General features: G+C 32.9%; 1 pseudogene; it reads right to left on the reverse strand.

Annotated features, from left to right (window-relative positions):
• Positions 1-10614: 10614 nt before the first annotated feature.
• LOC111641230 lies at positions 10615-11302 on the reverse strand (annotated as a pseudogene).
• Between the last annotated feature and the right edge of the window lie 6174 nt (positions 11303-17476).

Raw genomic sequence — 17476 nt, forward strand, 5'->3', positions numbered from 1 at the left:
GATGCATGGCTTTAGTTTACACAATAAATCCAACACTTCTTGCACAGAGAAAACAAAACCAAAATGAACTAAACAAGTCAATCAGAAAATGAAAAAAACTAAATACAATGTGAAAATCTACAATGAAAAATTAATTTTATATTACTTTATTTTGATTGTTGATACGTGCTTCTTGTCTTTAATTACTTACATTATACTTTTGTCCACTTTGAACATTCTTGTGAACTAGGACTTGTTATACTGAGGAAAGAGAAAAAAAACAATTTTCAATTAAAATATATTTACTGTAACGTAATCTTGTATGCCACTACAGTTGAGCATTTTGGGCCAACACCCCTCCTCAGCAGACATTATCTTTTTCTAATTACAATTTAATAAGTCAGCAAATAATGTCATAATCAGGAAAAGTCAGTGTATCATAGATGGAATACCTGTATGGACCCTGTAGATAAGTCTTTAAAAAAATATCTTGTGAATATAAAAATTTTTATATTTACAAGTTTATATTTTAATATGCCTATATATTTGAACATTTTTGGAATAGACTTTTAAACTGCTATTTTTTAGATTCTTCCTATAGTATCAATAAATTTAATTTAATCAATCATAAATTTCCAATATAATTTTCTTACTAATTAATAAATCAAGCATCCTACCAGTAAAAATTTCTTAAATATTTTCCTGTTTATTACAACACACTTTCATTCAGTTAAACATCACTTATTTTTTAAATGAATTACCAATGCACCTTCCCACAAGGTAATTATTTAGCTCACACCACCTCACTCTACAGCTGTAATTTATTTTAAGGTTCTCAAGTGCATATTACTTTATATTATTTTTGTATCCACTTTTGCAAATAAAATGACTTTGACAAAATAAATCTGTGACTAAAAAACCTGTAATAACGGAAGGACTCGAAAAATAAACCATAGTTATGGGAGTCTGTTAGTGAACGAGTTTTATAATTTTCCTACATGTTTTGGCCAGACTGGCATCAGCTGTTTGTAATAATGTGAAGTCTGTAATATTGAGCTTTTACTGTATATTTTTCAAGTTTAGTTTATTTCTGACACACCTATAGTGTGAGTCAGGAGGAGAAGAAATATCTTGGAATGATAGTATGGTTCAAGGATGGTGAATCTTTTTGAGTCCGTGTGCCATGTTGTAGGTGTAATATCTTTAATAATAATTATGCATGCCAAAGTTTTGGACTTTGAATAATGATATTTAAAGAAATGAAATGAAAATTCTTTAATTGGAATAAATGTAAAGAAACTGATTGAAGAAAAGATGATCAAATGATAATCATTCTTATTGAATGATAAGATGGATTATTGAAAAAGATGAGTGAAAAAATGAAATTGTATGACGTTACGTGTCAGTTGACTCTCCCATCATGCCACTTTGGGCATGCGTGCCATAAGGTTTGTCATCTCTAATAAAAGTCATTGTAAGCAAAAAACTTTACGTGAACTTAAATATTATTCTCAATAATTTGGAGTTACAGCTGTATAAAAGTTGCTTACATACAACAACAATAATGAATAACACGTGTTACTTTCAAAACAAATACTCAAAACTTGAACCCTGAACCTCAGCACACTTTACAACTAATGTCCAAACATCATGTGTTGTTTCCAAGTTAGCAATGATGACTGTCATGTAACTCAGATAAAATTAGTCTCATCGCAGCATCTCCTGGAAATAGATGTTGGACGTGCTGATATTGATAGGGATGCAGTCAAAAGCATTAGAGTTTGATTGACTATTGTAAATTATATTGAAATTTAGGATTCGATATTTGAGTATTTGTTTTCAATGTAATACATGTCATTCATTATTATTGTATGTGACCTACACTATTGTTTCCTAAGATATTTCCCTCTCCTCTTGACTCACTCTGTGTAATTGCTAGTTTTCTTAAAATTGTATTGAACTTCTACTGTATTATTTAAAATTTTTAGAATTTTGTTAAAAGTTTATTTTATTAATTTATTTACTTTCTTACTAATCTCAATGTTTGTTTACTTTTATAATGAAGTAATCATTATTATTACATAATGAATAAAATTTAGTAATTTTAGAAGAAAGATGATAATTTTAGATGCTGTTCAAGTATAATTAGTTTTCACCTTTCATCTTATTAAAACTAAATTCTTCAATTGATTTCATCAGTTGTGAGTGCGTTTTAAAAAAAGTATTGAAATCTTATGCTTCTTAATAAATACAGTTGAACCTCACTACAATGATATTTTTGGGACCAGGAAAATAGTACTGTTATACCAGGGTTATTGTTGTGAGGTCTTGAAATTTAAGAACTGAGATCTTTAAGAAAGTGAAGATTAGTTTAAATATTAATCACTACAATATATATAATGCTCTGATTGGTTCTGAATTATTTATTAACCAGGAAATTGTATTACATTGTTTTGAACTTATGTTGTCTTAAAAAAATTTGTTAATTTGCTTTGGCTTATTTTTTGCAAGCTATGGTTTACAAATGCTGAATGAACTGTGTTAAGAGTAGCCAGTTGTTCGTTTCCAATTTCAGGACTTGTGGTTGCTATTTGTTGAATTGTTTACATTTGAGAAATAACTTCTAAGATATTGGGGAGTTTACATGGAACTGATTCTTCCTCCTCCTCTTCTACATCTTGGACATCAGTCCCTAACTGTGCCAGAATTGCTTCATCTTTGCCGTCTGTAAATAAATATAGCTCTTTGTCAACAGAAAGAGATTATTTTGTCAAAATGTCTCTGCTGTAATACTGGAATATTTTTGGAGTAGTTCCCAGAGATCTCTGCTTTGTGATATCACGGGCATGTTACCAGCATCACAGTTTGATACCAGGTCATCATTCTCATTGTCAGTTAACACAGGTATGTCATTCTCTTGAATGAAAACAAGTTTTGCTTCTTTTCAGCAGTTCTTGATTGTAACAGGTTGCAAATTCCACCAGCAGCTGACAATCATTTCACATGCTTGTTTTATGTATGTTATACAGATTTTAATGTTTATTAGTGTGCTCTGAACTAAATTGAATCTGTACTTTGCTTTAAAACTCCAAATTATTGCCATATCTAGTGCTTGCAGCACTGATGTACAGTACAATTGGGAGGAAACTAGCATATTTCAATGTTGTGTAATAATGATATATTGGTGTAAGCAGTACCATTATCTACTAGAAGAGTTATTTTTCTTTTTCTGTATCATCTGTTTGTCCACTATAAGTACCCACTCATTGAAGTTGCTTGCAGTCATCCAACATTTTCCATTGGCCTTATAATGGACTGAAATAAGGAGTAATTATGAGTGTGACAGGAAGTAGGAAAATTAATTGAAGAAAAACAATTTGAGAAAAGAAGCTTTACCTGGCATACTTCTCACATTCTTCAGACATTTGGGTTTGCTGATCTTCCAGTTACAAGAGTTGTTAATTTGTCCATTCCTCTTGAGGTACAACATAGAAGAACAGTGATGCAATGTTTTGCTTGTTTACCATCGTTGCATGTTTTCCCCTTAAACTCAAATGTTTATTCGGGCATTGATTGGAAAAATAACCCAGTTTCATCTGCATTGTAGATGATGTCATGTTGATACCTTTCAAGAATTTCTTTTATTTTTTCTCACACCAAGAATTTTTCTTTTCTTGAGGCAACTTTGAAGATAATTCTATGCAATGCAATGTCTTTGTTAGTGCAAGCAGTGCCTGCCATTTATTGTTGTTCTTTATGTGCCCTGTCCTCCAAGAACGTTGGCACCAGTTGCATGATTTTGACTTTGTCGTCAGCTGCTTTGAACAGTGATCCGGTAGTAAGCTCAAACCAATGTCATAAATTTTTGAGCCAGGATGTTGTTTTTTCTGCCTGGGCCATGTTTACCTTTGACTTTATCTTGAATTATTATTTGTAAGACATGATATTTTTTGTTTCTCATAATGTGGCCGAAATATTCCAGTTTCCTTTTCTTGGTGGTGTCTATTATTTCTGTTTTCTTGTTCACTAGTCTTGATATTTCTGTGTTGGTTTTCTTGGCTGTCTATGGGATCCTTAGCATTCTCCTGTGCGTCCACATTTTGAAAGCCTCGAGCTTACTGCACATTGTTTCCATTAGAGTCCAAGTCTTTGCGCTGTATAATAGAACACTAAAAATGTAGCATCCAAGCAGTTGTAATCGAAGATGTATTTGAGCATATTTTGTGGTAAAGACCCTCTGCAATTTTATGAAAGCACATCTTGCTTGCTCAATTTTGCATTTAATTTCTTTGCATTGTCCCAATTTTCGGTGACACAACAGCCCAGATATTTGTAACTTGTCACTTTATCAATAACAGTGCTACCAATTACAAGTGTGCCTTGGCTTTGGTTGTACTGGTTTTTGCTTATCACCATCCACTTCGTTTTTTTGATATTCAATCGCAATCCATAGCCAAGACTCTTGGACACAATCATATTCGTTAACACTTGCAGTTTGTCTAAACTGGTGGCTAATAATACAGTATCATCTGCATATCTTAGTTTGTTAATTGGAACACCATTGATTATTAATCCATTGTTGTAATCTTCAAGGGCCTCACGGATTATGTCCTCTGAGTATAGGTTGAAGAGCAATGGTGAGAGAATGCAGCCTTGTTCTACTCCCCTCAAAATTTGGATTTTCTCTGTCATACTACCCTCTACACCAGTGTTTCTCAACCTCTAACAAATCGTTGCCCCTTCAACATAGTATTGCCCCTTCACTAAAACCGTTACACAATATTGCCCCATTCACTTCAAAATTCCGATGCTGAGGGCCAAGGCTAACGCCAAATTCGTACTGCATTGAATAGACTAGTGACTAATGTAATGTTATTTGTTTAATTATTGTACAATATAATGAATAAAATATCTAATTATTCTTAATATAATGTTTTATTATATTGCCTGGAAAATTGTTTTTTGCCTCCCAAAATATAAATCATTACTAATCGCCCCTTAACATGGAAAAATGCTCACATGGGAGCGATATCGCCCCCGTTGAGAAACACTGCTCTACATGAACCGAGGCCCTTTGATTCCAGTAAAGGCTTGCGATGAGATGGATATCTCTGCCATCGAGTCCTAAGTTCATTAAAATTTGCATCAACCTGTCATGCTTTATCATGTCAAACGCCTTTTCATGATCCAAGAAACAGGCGAATACATCTATGTTGACATCACAACACCTTTGAACCAATACTTGGATGCTAAAAAGTGCTTCTTGTGTGCTAAACCCATTTCTGAATCCAAATTGTGTATTGCTTATTGTCTCTTCACATCTTTTATAAATGCATGCATGTATGATTTTTAAAAAAGTTTCAGTGCATGGCTCATTAAACTTATCAGCTGGTGTTTATTACATTGTTTCACATTTGGTTTCTTCGGTAGAGCTATGAAAGTTGACTTAAGCCAATCCATTGGTATATTCCCCGTCCGATAGATACAATTGAATAGTTCCACCATCATGGAGAGAACACGTTCATCAGAAAGAAGTTTCAGTACCTCCACATGTATACCATCTGGGCCGGGGGCTTTACCGTTTTTAGCTGCCATTTATTGCTAGTTTTAATTTCATGTGTCCACTCATCCTTGTGAAATATGTTGCTTTTTGGCACAAGACTGGCCCATTTATTGGTACATTCTATGCCCACATCTCTGTAAACCAATGGAATGAACATTGCAATGTTGACATCATCACAATTAAGTATCTTCAGATGTTTCTGAGAAGGATCCATGTTTCCATCTGCTACATTGCACTTGATTTTTTTCCGTTTCTTTAAAAATGTTGCTAGAGTTGACTAAGCAAAGCCATCAACTTGCTTCATTCCACTATCAATATCTTTGAACACTTCTAATTTCATTTCTAAACTTATTTGTTTCTGTGCTTTCACCATTTTTTTCTTTTGCTATATGCTAGTACTGCTATTTTCTTCTTGGCCACTAGCTGGAGCTCTTGTCTGGCGGGAAAAGGAAACACTTCATGATTGGTCAGCGCTTGCAGTTCTTCGTAATAGGATTGGCCGAGGTAGTGATGACGATTGCAATGCTGCCAATTAGCTAGATGTGGACAAACCATTCTGGAGTGCAGGGAGGATCCATAGGTAACATAATTAGCAAGTAGGTGCTCCTAGTTCTTTGCCACGCGTCTCATGCATCGGTCAGTCACGGGTCGTACCAACATATCCCAATAGTCGTATTGTTGTATCAGGGTTTTTACTATCGTTGTAGTTGATGATAAATTACAGTATTTGTATAGGACTTTGGCCAGGACTGCAGAAGCTCTATCATTGTACTCAGGTATATTGTAATGGGTATCGTTTTAGAGAGGTTCAACTGTATAACTGAAATATAATGCATAATAATATCTAACTAAAGTTTTTTCTTTTAAAATTTTTCAAAAATTTTAAAGTGTTTTATTGTGCAGAAAAATTACTCCTTTTTCAAATTTACATATTAAAGTTCTTTGAAATTTCATTTTTTTTTCTCTAATGTGAGATACACATTTTTATTTTTGAAAAATATATTTCTATTCTTTCTGAAACAAATCAAAGAGGAGGGATACTCCTCGAATTATTACACGTATTGCTTTGATAGCACTTGATTACTGCCCCCTATAACAAACCACAAAATAGTAAAATAAAAATAAAGCAAAAAGCATGATCTGTAATCTATAATATGTTTCTATTCCATAACTTTGATATTAATATATATAAATGGTCAAAATACCATAATTTTCTAGGAATTATGGTGGCTGTGGATGTGATGATTTCTATAAAATTACAGTATTTTGACGATTTATATATATTGATATAAAGTAAAAAGCAATACATGTTATAACAAATGAAAGGTAATGTATTTAAAAACTGTAAAAATAACAAATCCGTTTAAAAAATGAAATGAAATAAATGGTTGCTGTATAATAGTTACACTTAAATGATCATTTTAACATAAGTGATCGTGATACTTCTGATTTTTGTTTAGTGTTTGTTAGTATATAAATGATGGCAATCATTTATATAGCATTTATAAATGGATTGTTACTTTTTATTGTTTTTAAATATTATAATGCATTAAAACTATTCTAATGTTTAAATTATGTTTAATTAAGCATAAAAACTTTAAAATGTTTCTGTATAATGCAAATCATTTAAGTGTTTCATGTAAAAATGGCTCCTTTATTGGATAAAACAAGGCCATTGTAAACAAAAAATTTTTGGTCATTTACGTTTTCGTAATGTCTTGTGAATAAAATTGAGTTTTCGGTGTTTGTCTAATTTTATTTTGTCTCGCATCTCTCGTTTTCAAATATGAAGATTATAATAATTTATTTGGTGAGCGGATTTTATGTGAGACACTCTGCAGTTAAACAATAAAAATTAAAGTACAACAGCAGTAATGAAAAATTGCTTAAATTTGAAACTTCTTTGATGAAACAGAAAACTGTCTTTTATTTGCAAACCTCATAAAATACTTCCAGACATTGATGCGCACAAATTACATTTAAAATTATCGGAGCAATATTCTGTGTTGTAGTTTAACAATAAAAATTTTGAATTTGAAGTATCTTTTTTTTTATATTGCTGTTTGATTAATGCGCTTTTTTTCAAATTCCAAACTTTTTATTTTTAAGCTTCATATAGAATGTTAGGTAAACATCCAATATATCAAGTTTTTGGTTTCGTAAAAAAAAAAAAATTGAATTTAAATCAATTTTCATTTGATGATGGATTTAAAAATGATAACACTTGATTTGAACTTTTTTTATTTCATTATTGTGCCTACCAGTGGCCAAGCGTATAAAACCAACAAATGCCAGTAGTTGGTTGCAGGTTTGTGCCCAACTGACAGGCTAGCTTTACAAGGTTTTCTGGGCTTTATTTGCATGACTAACATCTAAATAGAGGCCAGTTTCCTATAGAAAGTCCTCCCGGGATGCACCCCTCCATGGGAGATTGCTTGAGTGTTGCATTGACTTATTCTGTTAATTCACACTAATCTGTTTTATTTTTTAAGTAATGTTTCAAAATTTAATTTTTTATATAAAAATTTTTCACTTATATTCATTTACACTCATAAAAATAAATTCTTTTTTAATCAAATTAAATTTTAAATGTGTTTTTGTTGAAAAGTAATTTCTACATAATTCGTCGACACAATTATGTCATATAAATTAAACATTTTTAATATTTTGAATCTTTTGAACTATCTGAAAATAATTGGGAATATTTAAAATCATTGTCTACATGAAAATCAGAATATTAATGTAGTTTTGATTGTGATCAATACATGCATCCCTATATTCACAACCAAGAATCGAGAGTTAGAAGTTAACCATAATAACAATTAAGTTCACATTTACAAGAATTTTCTTTACATTCTATAGTACATCTTGAAGCTCGATGTTTACTAAGCCATATGATTGCCATATTCAATTACTTTACTGCTATTAATAATTAAATTCTGAGTAATTTGGTACTAGAGGTAGGTGTTAAGTGCCATATCTTATTAAATTTAATAATTAAATTAATATTTAATGAATAATTTGGAATATTCTGGATGAAAAGAATCTGCCCAGAGTGGGACTCAAACTGGCAACTGCCACTTACCGTGTGGACATGTTGCTAGTTACGCTACTCGAATCTCCATCCGACCCACCACTCCCAGGTGCATTTAAATTAGATACCAAATTATACCTCTAGTACGAAATTACTCAGAATTTAATTATTAATAGTAGCAGTAAAGTAGCCCGATTTAACACTGCAATTATTTAGCTAACTTCTAGCTCTTGATTCTTGGTTGCAAATACGGTCATTAATGTATCATATTTTCTGTACTTAAAGGAATACCTGAGTTATTTATATATATTAATTCAGTTTATATATATATATATATATATAGANATGACTTTGACAAAATAAATCTGTGACTAAAAAACCTGTAATAACGGAAGGACTCGAAAAATAAACCATAGTTATGGGAGTCTGTTAGTGAATGAGTTTTATAATTTTCCTACATTTTTTGGCCAGACTGGCATCAGCTGTTTGTAATAATAATAAGTCTGTAATATTGAGCTTTTACTGTATATTTTTCAAGTTTAGTTTATTTCTGACACACCTATAGTGTGAGTCAGGAGGAGAAGAAATATCTTGGAATGATAGTATGGTTCAGTGATGGTGAATCTTTTTGAGTCCATGTGCCATGTAGTAGGTGCAATATCTTTAATAATAATTATGCATGCCAAAGTTTTGGACTTTGAATAATGATATTTAAAGAAATGAAATGAAAATTCTTTAATTGGAATAAATGTAAAGAAACTGATTGAAGAAAAGATGATCAAATGATAATCCTTCTTATCAAATGATAAGAAGGATTATTGAAAAAGAGTGAAAAAATGAAATTGTATGACGTTACGTGTCAGTTGACTCTCCTAACATGCCACTTTGGGCATGTGTGCCATAAGGTTTGTCATCTCTAATAAAGGTCATTGTAAGCAAAAAACTTTACATGAACTTAAGTATTATTCTCAATAATTTGGAGTTACAGCTGTATAAAAGTTGCTTACATACAACAACAATAATGAATAACATGTGTTACTTTCAAAACAAATATTCAAGACTTGAATCCTGAACCCCAGCACACTTTACAACTCATGTCCAAACATCACATGTTGTTTCCAAGTTAGCAATGATGACTGTCATGTAACTCAGATAAAATTAATAGACGTTGGAAGTGCTGATATTGATAGGGATGCAGTCAAAGTGTTATAGAGTTTGATTGACTTTTGTAAATTGTATTGAAATTTAGGATTCGATTTTTGAGCATTTGTTTTCAATGTAATACATGTCATTCATTATTATTGTATGTGACCTACACTATTGTTTCCTAAGATATTTCCCTCTCCTCTTGACTCACTCTGTGTAATTGCTAGTTTTCTTAAAATTGTATTGAACTTCTACTGTATTATTTAAAATTTTTAGAATTTTGTTAAAAGTTTATTTTATTAATTTATTTACTTTCTAACTAATCTCAATGTTTGTTTACTTTTATAATGAAATAATCATTATTATTACATAATGAATAAAATTTAGTAATTTTAGAAGAAAGATGATAATTTTAGATGCTGTTCAAGTATAATTAGTTTTCACCTTTCATCTTATTAAAACTAAATTCTTCAATTGATTTCATCAGTTGTGAGTGCGTTTTAAAAAAAGTATTGAAATCTTATGCTTCTTAATAAATACAGTCGAACCTCACTACAATGATATTTTTGGGACCAGGAAAATAGTACTGTTATACCAGGGTTATTGTTGTGAGGTCTTGAAATTTAAGAACTGAGATCTTTAAGAAAGTGAAGATTAGTTTAAATATTAATCACTACAATATATATAATGCTCTGATTGATTCTGAATTATTTATTAACCAAGAAAATTGTATTACATTGTTTTGAACTTATGTTGTCTTAAAAAATTTGTTAATTTGCTTTGGCTCATTTTTTTGCAAGCTATGGTTTACAAATGCTGAATGAACTGTGTCAAGAGTAGCCAGTTGTTCATTTTCAGTTCCAGGACTCGTGGTTGCTATGTGTTGAATTGTTTACATTTGAGAAATAACTTCTAAGATATTGGGGAGTTTACTTGGAACTGATTCTTCCTCCTCTTCCTCTTGGACATCAGTCCGTAACTGTGCCAGAATTGCTTCATCTGTGATGTCTGTAAGTAAATATAGCTCTTCGTCAACAGAATGAGATTATTTTGCCAAAATGTCTCTGCTGTTACCTGTAATACTGGAATATTTTTGGAGTAGTTCCTGGAAATCTTTGCTTTGTGATATCACAGGCATGTTACCAGCCTCACAGTTTGATACCAGGTCATCATTCTCATTGTCAGTTAACACAGATATGTCAATGAAGACAAGTTTTGCTTCTTTTCAGCAGTTCTTGATTGTAACAGGTTGCAAATTCCACCAGCAGCTGACAATCATCTCACATGCTTGTTTTATGTATGTTATACAGATTTGTTAACTTCCTTTTAATGTTTATTAGTATGCTCTGCACTAAATTTAATCTGTACTTTGCTTTAAAACTCCAAATTATTGCCATATCTAGTGGTTGCAGCACTGATGTACTGTACAATTGGGAGGAAAATAGCATATTTCAATGTTGTGTAATGGTGATATATTGGTTTGAGCAGTACCATTATCTACTATAAGAGCCATTTTTCTTTTTCTGTAGCATCTGTTTGTCCACTATAAGTACCCACTCATTGAAGATGCTTTCAGTCATCCAACATTTTCCATTGGCCTTATAATGGACTGAAATAAGGAGTAATTATGAGTGTGACAGGAAGTAGGAAAATTACTTGAAGAAAAATAATTTGAGAAAAGAAGCCTTACCTGTCATACTTCTCATATTCTTCAGACATTTGGGTTTGCTGATCTTCCAGTTACAAGAGTTGTTAATTTGTCCATTTCTCTTGAGGTACAACATAGAAGAACAGTGATGCAATGTTTTGCTTGTTTACCATCCTTGCATGTTCTCCCCTTAAACTCAAATGTTTATTCAGGCATCAATTGGAAAAATAACCCAGTTTCATCTGCGTTGTAAATGATGTCAGGTTGATACCTTCCAAGAATTTCTTTTATTTTTTCTCACACCAAGAATTTTTCTTTCCTTGAGGCAACTTTGAAGATAATGCCATGTCTTTGTTAGTGCAAGCGATGCCTGCCATTTGTTCTTCTTTATGTGCCCTGTTCTCCAAGAACGTTGGCAACCAGTTGCATGATTTTGACTTTGTCATCAGCTGCTTTGAATAGTGATCTGGTACTAAGCCCAAACCAATGTCATAAATTTTTGAGCCAGGATGTTCTTCTTCTGCCTGGGCCACGTTTACCTTCGACTTTACCTTGAATTATTATTTGTAAGAGATGATATTTTTTGTTTCTCATAATTTGGCCGAAATATTCCACTTTCCTTTTCTTGATGGTGTCTATTATTTCTGTTTGCTTGTTCACTACTCTTGATATTTCTGTGTTGGTTTTTTGGCTGTCCATGGGATCCTTAGCATCTCCTGTATGTTCACATTTCGAAAGCCTCGCGTTTACTGCACATTGTTTTTATTAGTCCAAGTCTCTGTGCCGTACAATAGAACACTAAAAACATAGCATCCAAGCAGTTGCAATTGAAGCCGTATTTGCATATCTCTTGTGGTAAAGACCTTCTGTAATTTTATGAAAGTGCATCTTGCTTGCTCAATTTTGCATTTAATTTCTTTTGCATTGTCCCAATTTTTGGTAATGCAACAGCCCAGATATTTGTAACTTGTCACTTTATCGATAACAGTGCTAAAAGTGTGCCTTGGCTTTGGTTGTATTGGTTTTTGCTTATCACCATCCACTTTGTTTTTTCTTTTTTTATATTCAATCGCAATCCATAGTTAAGACTCTTGGACGCAATCACATTCGTTAACACTTGCAGTTTGTCTTAACTGGTGGCTAATAATACTGTATCATCTGCATATCTTAGATTGTTAATTGGAACACCATTGACTATTACTCCATTGTTGTAATCTTCAAGGGCCTTGCAGATTATGTCCTCTGAGTATATAGGTTGAAGAGCAATGGTGAGAGAATGCAGTCTTGTCTTACTCTGCTGTCAAAATTTGGATTTCCTCTGTCATACTGCCCTCTACATGAACCGAGGCCCTTTGATTCCAGTAAAGGTTTGCGATGAGATGGATATCTTTGCCATCGAGTCCTAAGTTCAATAAAATTTGCATTAACTTGTCATGCTTTATCGTGTCAAACGCCTTTTCATAATCCAAGAAACAGGTGAATACATTTACGTTGACATCACGACACCTTTGAACCAATACTTGGATGCTAAAAAGCACTTCTTGTGTGCCAAACCCATTTCTTAATCCAAATTGTGTATTGCTTATTGTCTCTTTGCATCTTTTATAAATGTGTGCATGTATGATTTTTAAAAAAGTTTCAGCACATGGCTCATTAAACCTATCAGCCAGTGTTCATTACCTTGTTTCACATTTGGTTTCTTCGGTAGAGCTATGAAAGTTGACTTAAGCCAATCCATTGGTATATTCCCCATCCGATAGATACAGTTGAATAGTTCCACCATCACGGAGAGAACACGTTCATCAGAAAGAAGTTTCAGTACCTCTACATCTATACCTTCTGGGCTGGGGGCTTTACCGTTTTTAGCTGCCATTTGTTGCTAGTTTTAATTTCATGTGTTCAATCATCCTTGTGAAATGTGTTGCTTTTTGGCACAAGACTGGCCTGTTTATTGTTACATTCTGTGCCTGCATCTCTGTAAACCAACAGAATGTTGCAATGTTGACATCATCACAATTAAGTATTTTCAGATGTTTCTGAGAAGGATCCATGTTTCCATCTGCTACGTTGCACTTGATTTTTTTCCGTTTCTTTAAAAATGTTGCTAGAGTTACATTACATTAAAAGAGTAGAGAGGTTGTCTGTATATGCACAGAATTTACCTCTAAGAAATTAGAAGTGTTGAAATTGAAATCAGAAGAGGAAGTGATAGTAAGTTGGGAGGGAAATAAAATAGGGAAAGATTGAAGGGAAGTGTCGGATCATTGAGCGTCTGCATCAGAATTGTTGAACAAGTAAAATACAGTGACAAGATAAAATATGTTCAGTAAACAGTATAAAAACAAACATGACAAGTATGCGCGTGCGAGTGAATGTGTACAGCAAAGGGGGGAACAGATACAAAGTTTCAACAATTACAAAGTATGCTGTAAATTAGGTTGACAAAGAGATAAAACATTATAAAATTTAGCATTAATAACATTAAAGAATCTAGTAGATATAAACCCAGTAGGTCTAATTCGCATATGCGAGTACAGTCAAATCGCGGGTTGAACAAATTGGGCGAGTATCCGGCCTACCTTAAATGATATCAGCCAGTTTATTATTGGTCCAGATGTGGGATGTGGCTGTGTCACTCATCTCGTTGGCTACTGGAATTCGTGGGCCTGAGTTTTTTTGTATTGCGTGTGAAATTCTTCATTTTCGTCTATAGTTTTTTGTTATTAAGAATGCCTGCAGGATTGGGGGGCCAGTTGAGTCCTGTTTGGAGACATTCTTGGAAGAGTTCTGCATGTTGTTGGTTGTATTTATTGCAGCTGAAGAGAAAATGTAGCACATCATCTTCACTCTGTTCATCACAATTGCAGGTGCTATCGATCTGTTTACCACGGTGCGGGTATGATGCGAAGTTCCCGTGTCCTGTTAGGCACTGGGTCACCTCTGCATCTGGGCTGACGTATTTGGCTTTTTTAAGATGCACAAGGGAAGGTATAAAGTTGTGACACATCCTTTCTGTACCAGCACAGTCCCACTCCTTCTGCCACATATCATTAGCTATGTGTTGTAAGTGATGTTTCAGGGAAATTGCAGGTAACTTCTTGTAGGTGAGTTTTGAAGACAATGCGCAGGCTGACTTGGCCAACTTGTCGGCCAATTCATTACCTTCGTGGCCCTTGTGAGCTGGGATCCAAGTAAACTGTAGGTTACAGTTTCTTCCCAGGTTTTGAGCAGCCTTTATCACTTCAGCAGCTAGAACAGATGATTTCTTTTGGGAGTTTAAAATGTGAAGGGCCACTTTACTGTCTGTAAAGATGTTAATGTTACCCTTATAATATGTATGTTGATTGTCTATGTGTTGGATTGCCTTGCGAATGGCTCGTAGCGCGGCCTGAACAATGGTATAGTGGGCCGCCAACTTAAGGTGTGCCTGGTATGTCTTGTGACCATTCTTATGGAGGATAACAATACCAGACCCTGTCCTGTGTTCGCTCTTTGAGCCATCAGTATATACATACCAGTTAGTGCAATTGTGCATGGTTTTATCAATGTTCATGTTTACTTTGTAATTGTTCATGTTGCTTGGGTGTTGTTGGGATTGGTTCTTTGCAGGGATTCTGTCCAAATTAGAGTCTTTGATTTGATTTACAAGATCTGGGCAGCCTTCTGGAAGATCACTGTTAGCAATATAATGCTGTATTTTATTGTCTGTCCAGTTATTAAAGTCAGTCTTAGTGAGGGACCAGTACCAAGCCATGTAGTTTCCTTGGATGTGTATGGGAGTTATCCTGGCCATGACAAGGAGGGCATTAGTGGCTGCCGTCCTATAGGCTTTACATATTTCAATTGCAAAGCTTCTCTGTAAGGAGAGGAGTTTACGTCGTACGTGGGTGTTTTTTTAGCGCCTCATACCAAACAGGTATAGCGTAGAGAATAGCTGGTTCAATTGCTGTCTTGTAGATAAGGTGGCAGTTGTTTGGGTTTATTCCCAAGTAGTTTCTGGTAATTCATGTAAGTAGGTTGCTTTTTTTCCGTTTCTTTAAAAATGTTGCTAGAGTTGACTGAGCAAAGCCATCAACTTGCTTCATTCTACTATCAATATCTTTGAACACTTCTAATTTCATTTCTAAACTTATTTGTTTCTGTGCTTTCACCATTTTTTTTTTCTTTTGCTATATGCTAGTACTGCTATTTTCTTCTTGGCCACTAGCTGGAGCTCTTGTCTGGCGGGAAAAGGAAACACTTCATGATTGGTCGGCGCTTGCAGTTCTTCGTAATAGGATTGGCCGAGGTAGTGATGACGATTGCAATGCTGCCAATTAGCTAGATGTGGACAAACCATTCTGGAGTGCAGGGAGGATCCATAGGTAACAAAATTAGCAAGTAGGTGCTCCTAGTTCTTTGCCACGCGTCTCATGCATCGGTCAGTCACAGGTCGTACCAACACATCCCAATAGTCGTATTGTTGTATCAGGGTTTTTACTATCGTTGTAGTTGATGATAAATTACAGTATTTGTATAGGACTTTGGCCTGGACTGCAGAAGCTCTATCATTGTACTCAGGTATATTGTAATGGGTATCGTTTTAGAGAGGTTCAACTGTATAACTGAAATATAATGCATAATAATATCTAACTAAAGTTTTTTCTTTTAAAATTTTTCAAAAATTTTAAAGTGTTTTTATTGTGCAGAAAAATTACTCCTTTTTCAAATTTACATATTAAAGTTCTTTGAAATTTCATTTTTTTTTCTCTAATGTGAGATACACATTTTTATTTTTGAAAAATATATTTCTATTCTTTCTTAAACAAATCAAAGAGGAGGGATACTCCTCAAATTATTACACGTATTGCTTTGATAGCACTTGATTACTGTCCCCTATAACAAACCACAAAATAGTAAAATAAAAATAAAGCAAAAAGCATGATCTGTAATCTATAATATGTTTCTATTCCGTATCTTTGATATTAATATATATAAATGGTCAAAATACTATAATTTTCTAGGAATTATTGTCACTGTGGATGTGATGATTTCTATAAAATTACAGTATTTTGACGATTTATATATATTGATATAAAGTAAAAAGCAATACATGTTATAACAAATGAAAGGTAATGTATTTAAAAACTGTAAAAATAACAAATCCGTTTAAAAAATGAAATGAAATAAATGGTTGCTGTATAATAGTTACACTTAAATGATCATTTTAACATAAGTGATCGTGATACTTCTGATTTTTGTTTAGTGTTTGTTAGTATATAAATGATGGCAATCATTTATTTAGCATTTATAAATGGATTGTTACTTTTTATTGTTTTTAAATATTATAATGCATTAAAACTATTCTAATGTTTAAATTACATTTAATTAAGCATAAAAACATTAAAACATTTCTGTATAATGCAAATCATTTAAGTGTTTCATGTAAAAATGGCTCCTTTATTGGATAAAACAAGGCCATTGTAAACAAAAAATTTTTGGTCATTTACGTTTTCGTAATGTCTTGTGAATAAAATTGAGTTTTCGGTGTTTGTCTAATTTTATTTTGTCTCGCATCTCTCGTTTTCAAATATGAAGATTATAATAATTTATTTGGTGAGCGGATTTTATGTGAGACACTCTGCAGTTAAACAATAAAAATTAAAGTACAACAGCAGTAATGAAAAATTGCTTAAATTTGAAACTTCTTTGATGAAACAGAAAACTGTCTTTTATTTGCAAACCTCATAAAATACTTCCAGACATTGATGCGCACAAATTACATTTAAAATTATCGGAGCAATATTCTGTGTTGTAGTTTAACAATAAAAATTTTGAATTTGAAGTATCTTTTTTTTTATATTGCTGTTTGATTAATGCGCTTTTTTTCAAATTCCAAACTTTTTATTTTTAAGCTTCATATAGAATGTTAGGTAAACATCCAATATATCAAGTTTTTGGTTTCGTAAAAAAAAAAAAATTGAATTTAAATCAATTTTCATTTGATGATGGATTTAAAAATGATAACACTTGATTTGAACTTTTTTTATTTCATTATTGTGCCTACCAGTGGCCAAGCGTATAAAACCAACAAATGCCAGTAGTTGGTTGCAGGTTTGTGCCCAAC

This window comes from Centruroides sculpturatus, unplaced genomic scaffold (genome assembly GCF_000671375.1).
Source record: "Centruroides sculpturatus isolate CEXI.00-Female unplaced genomic scaffold, Cexi_2.0 scaffold1440, whole genome shotgun sequence".
NCBI lineage: Eukaryota > Metazoa > Arthropoda > Arachnida > Scorpiones > Buthidae > Centruroides > Centruroides sculpturatus.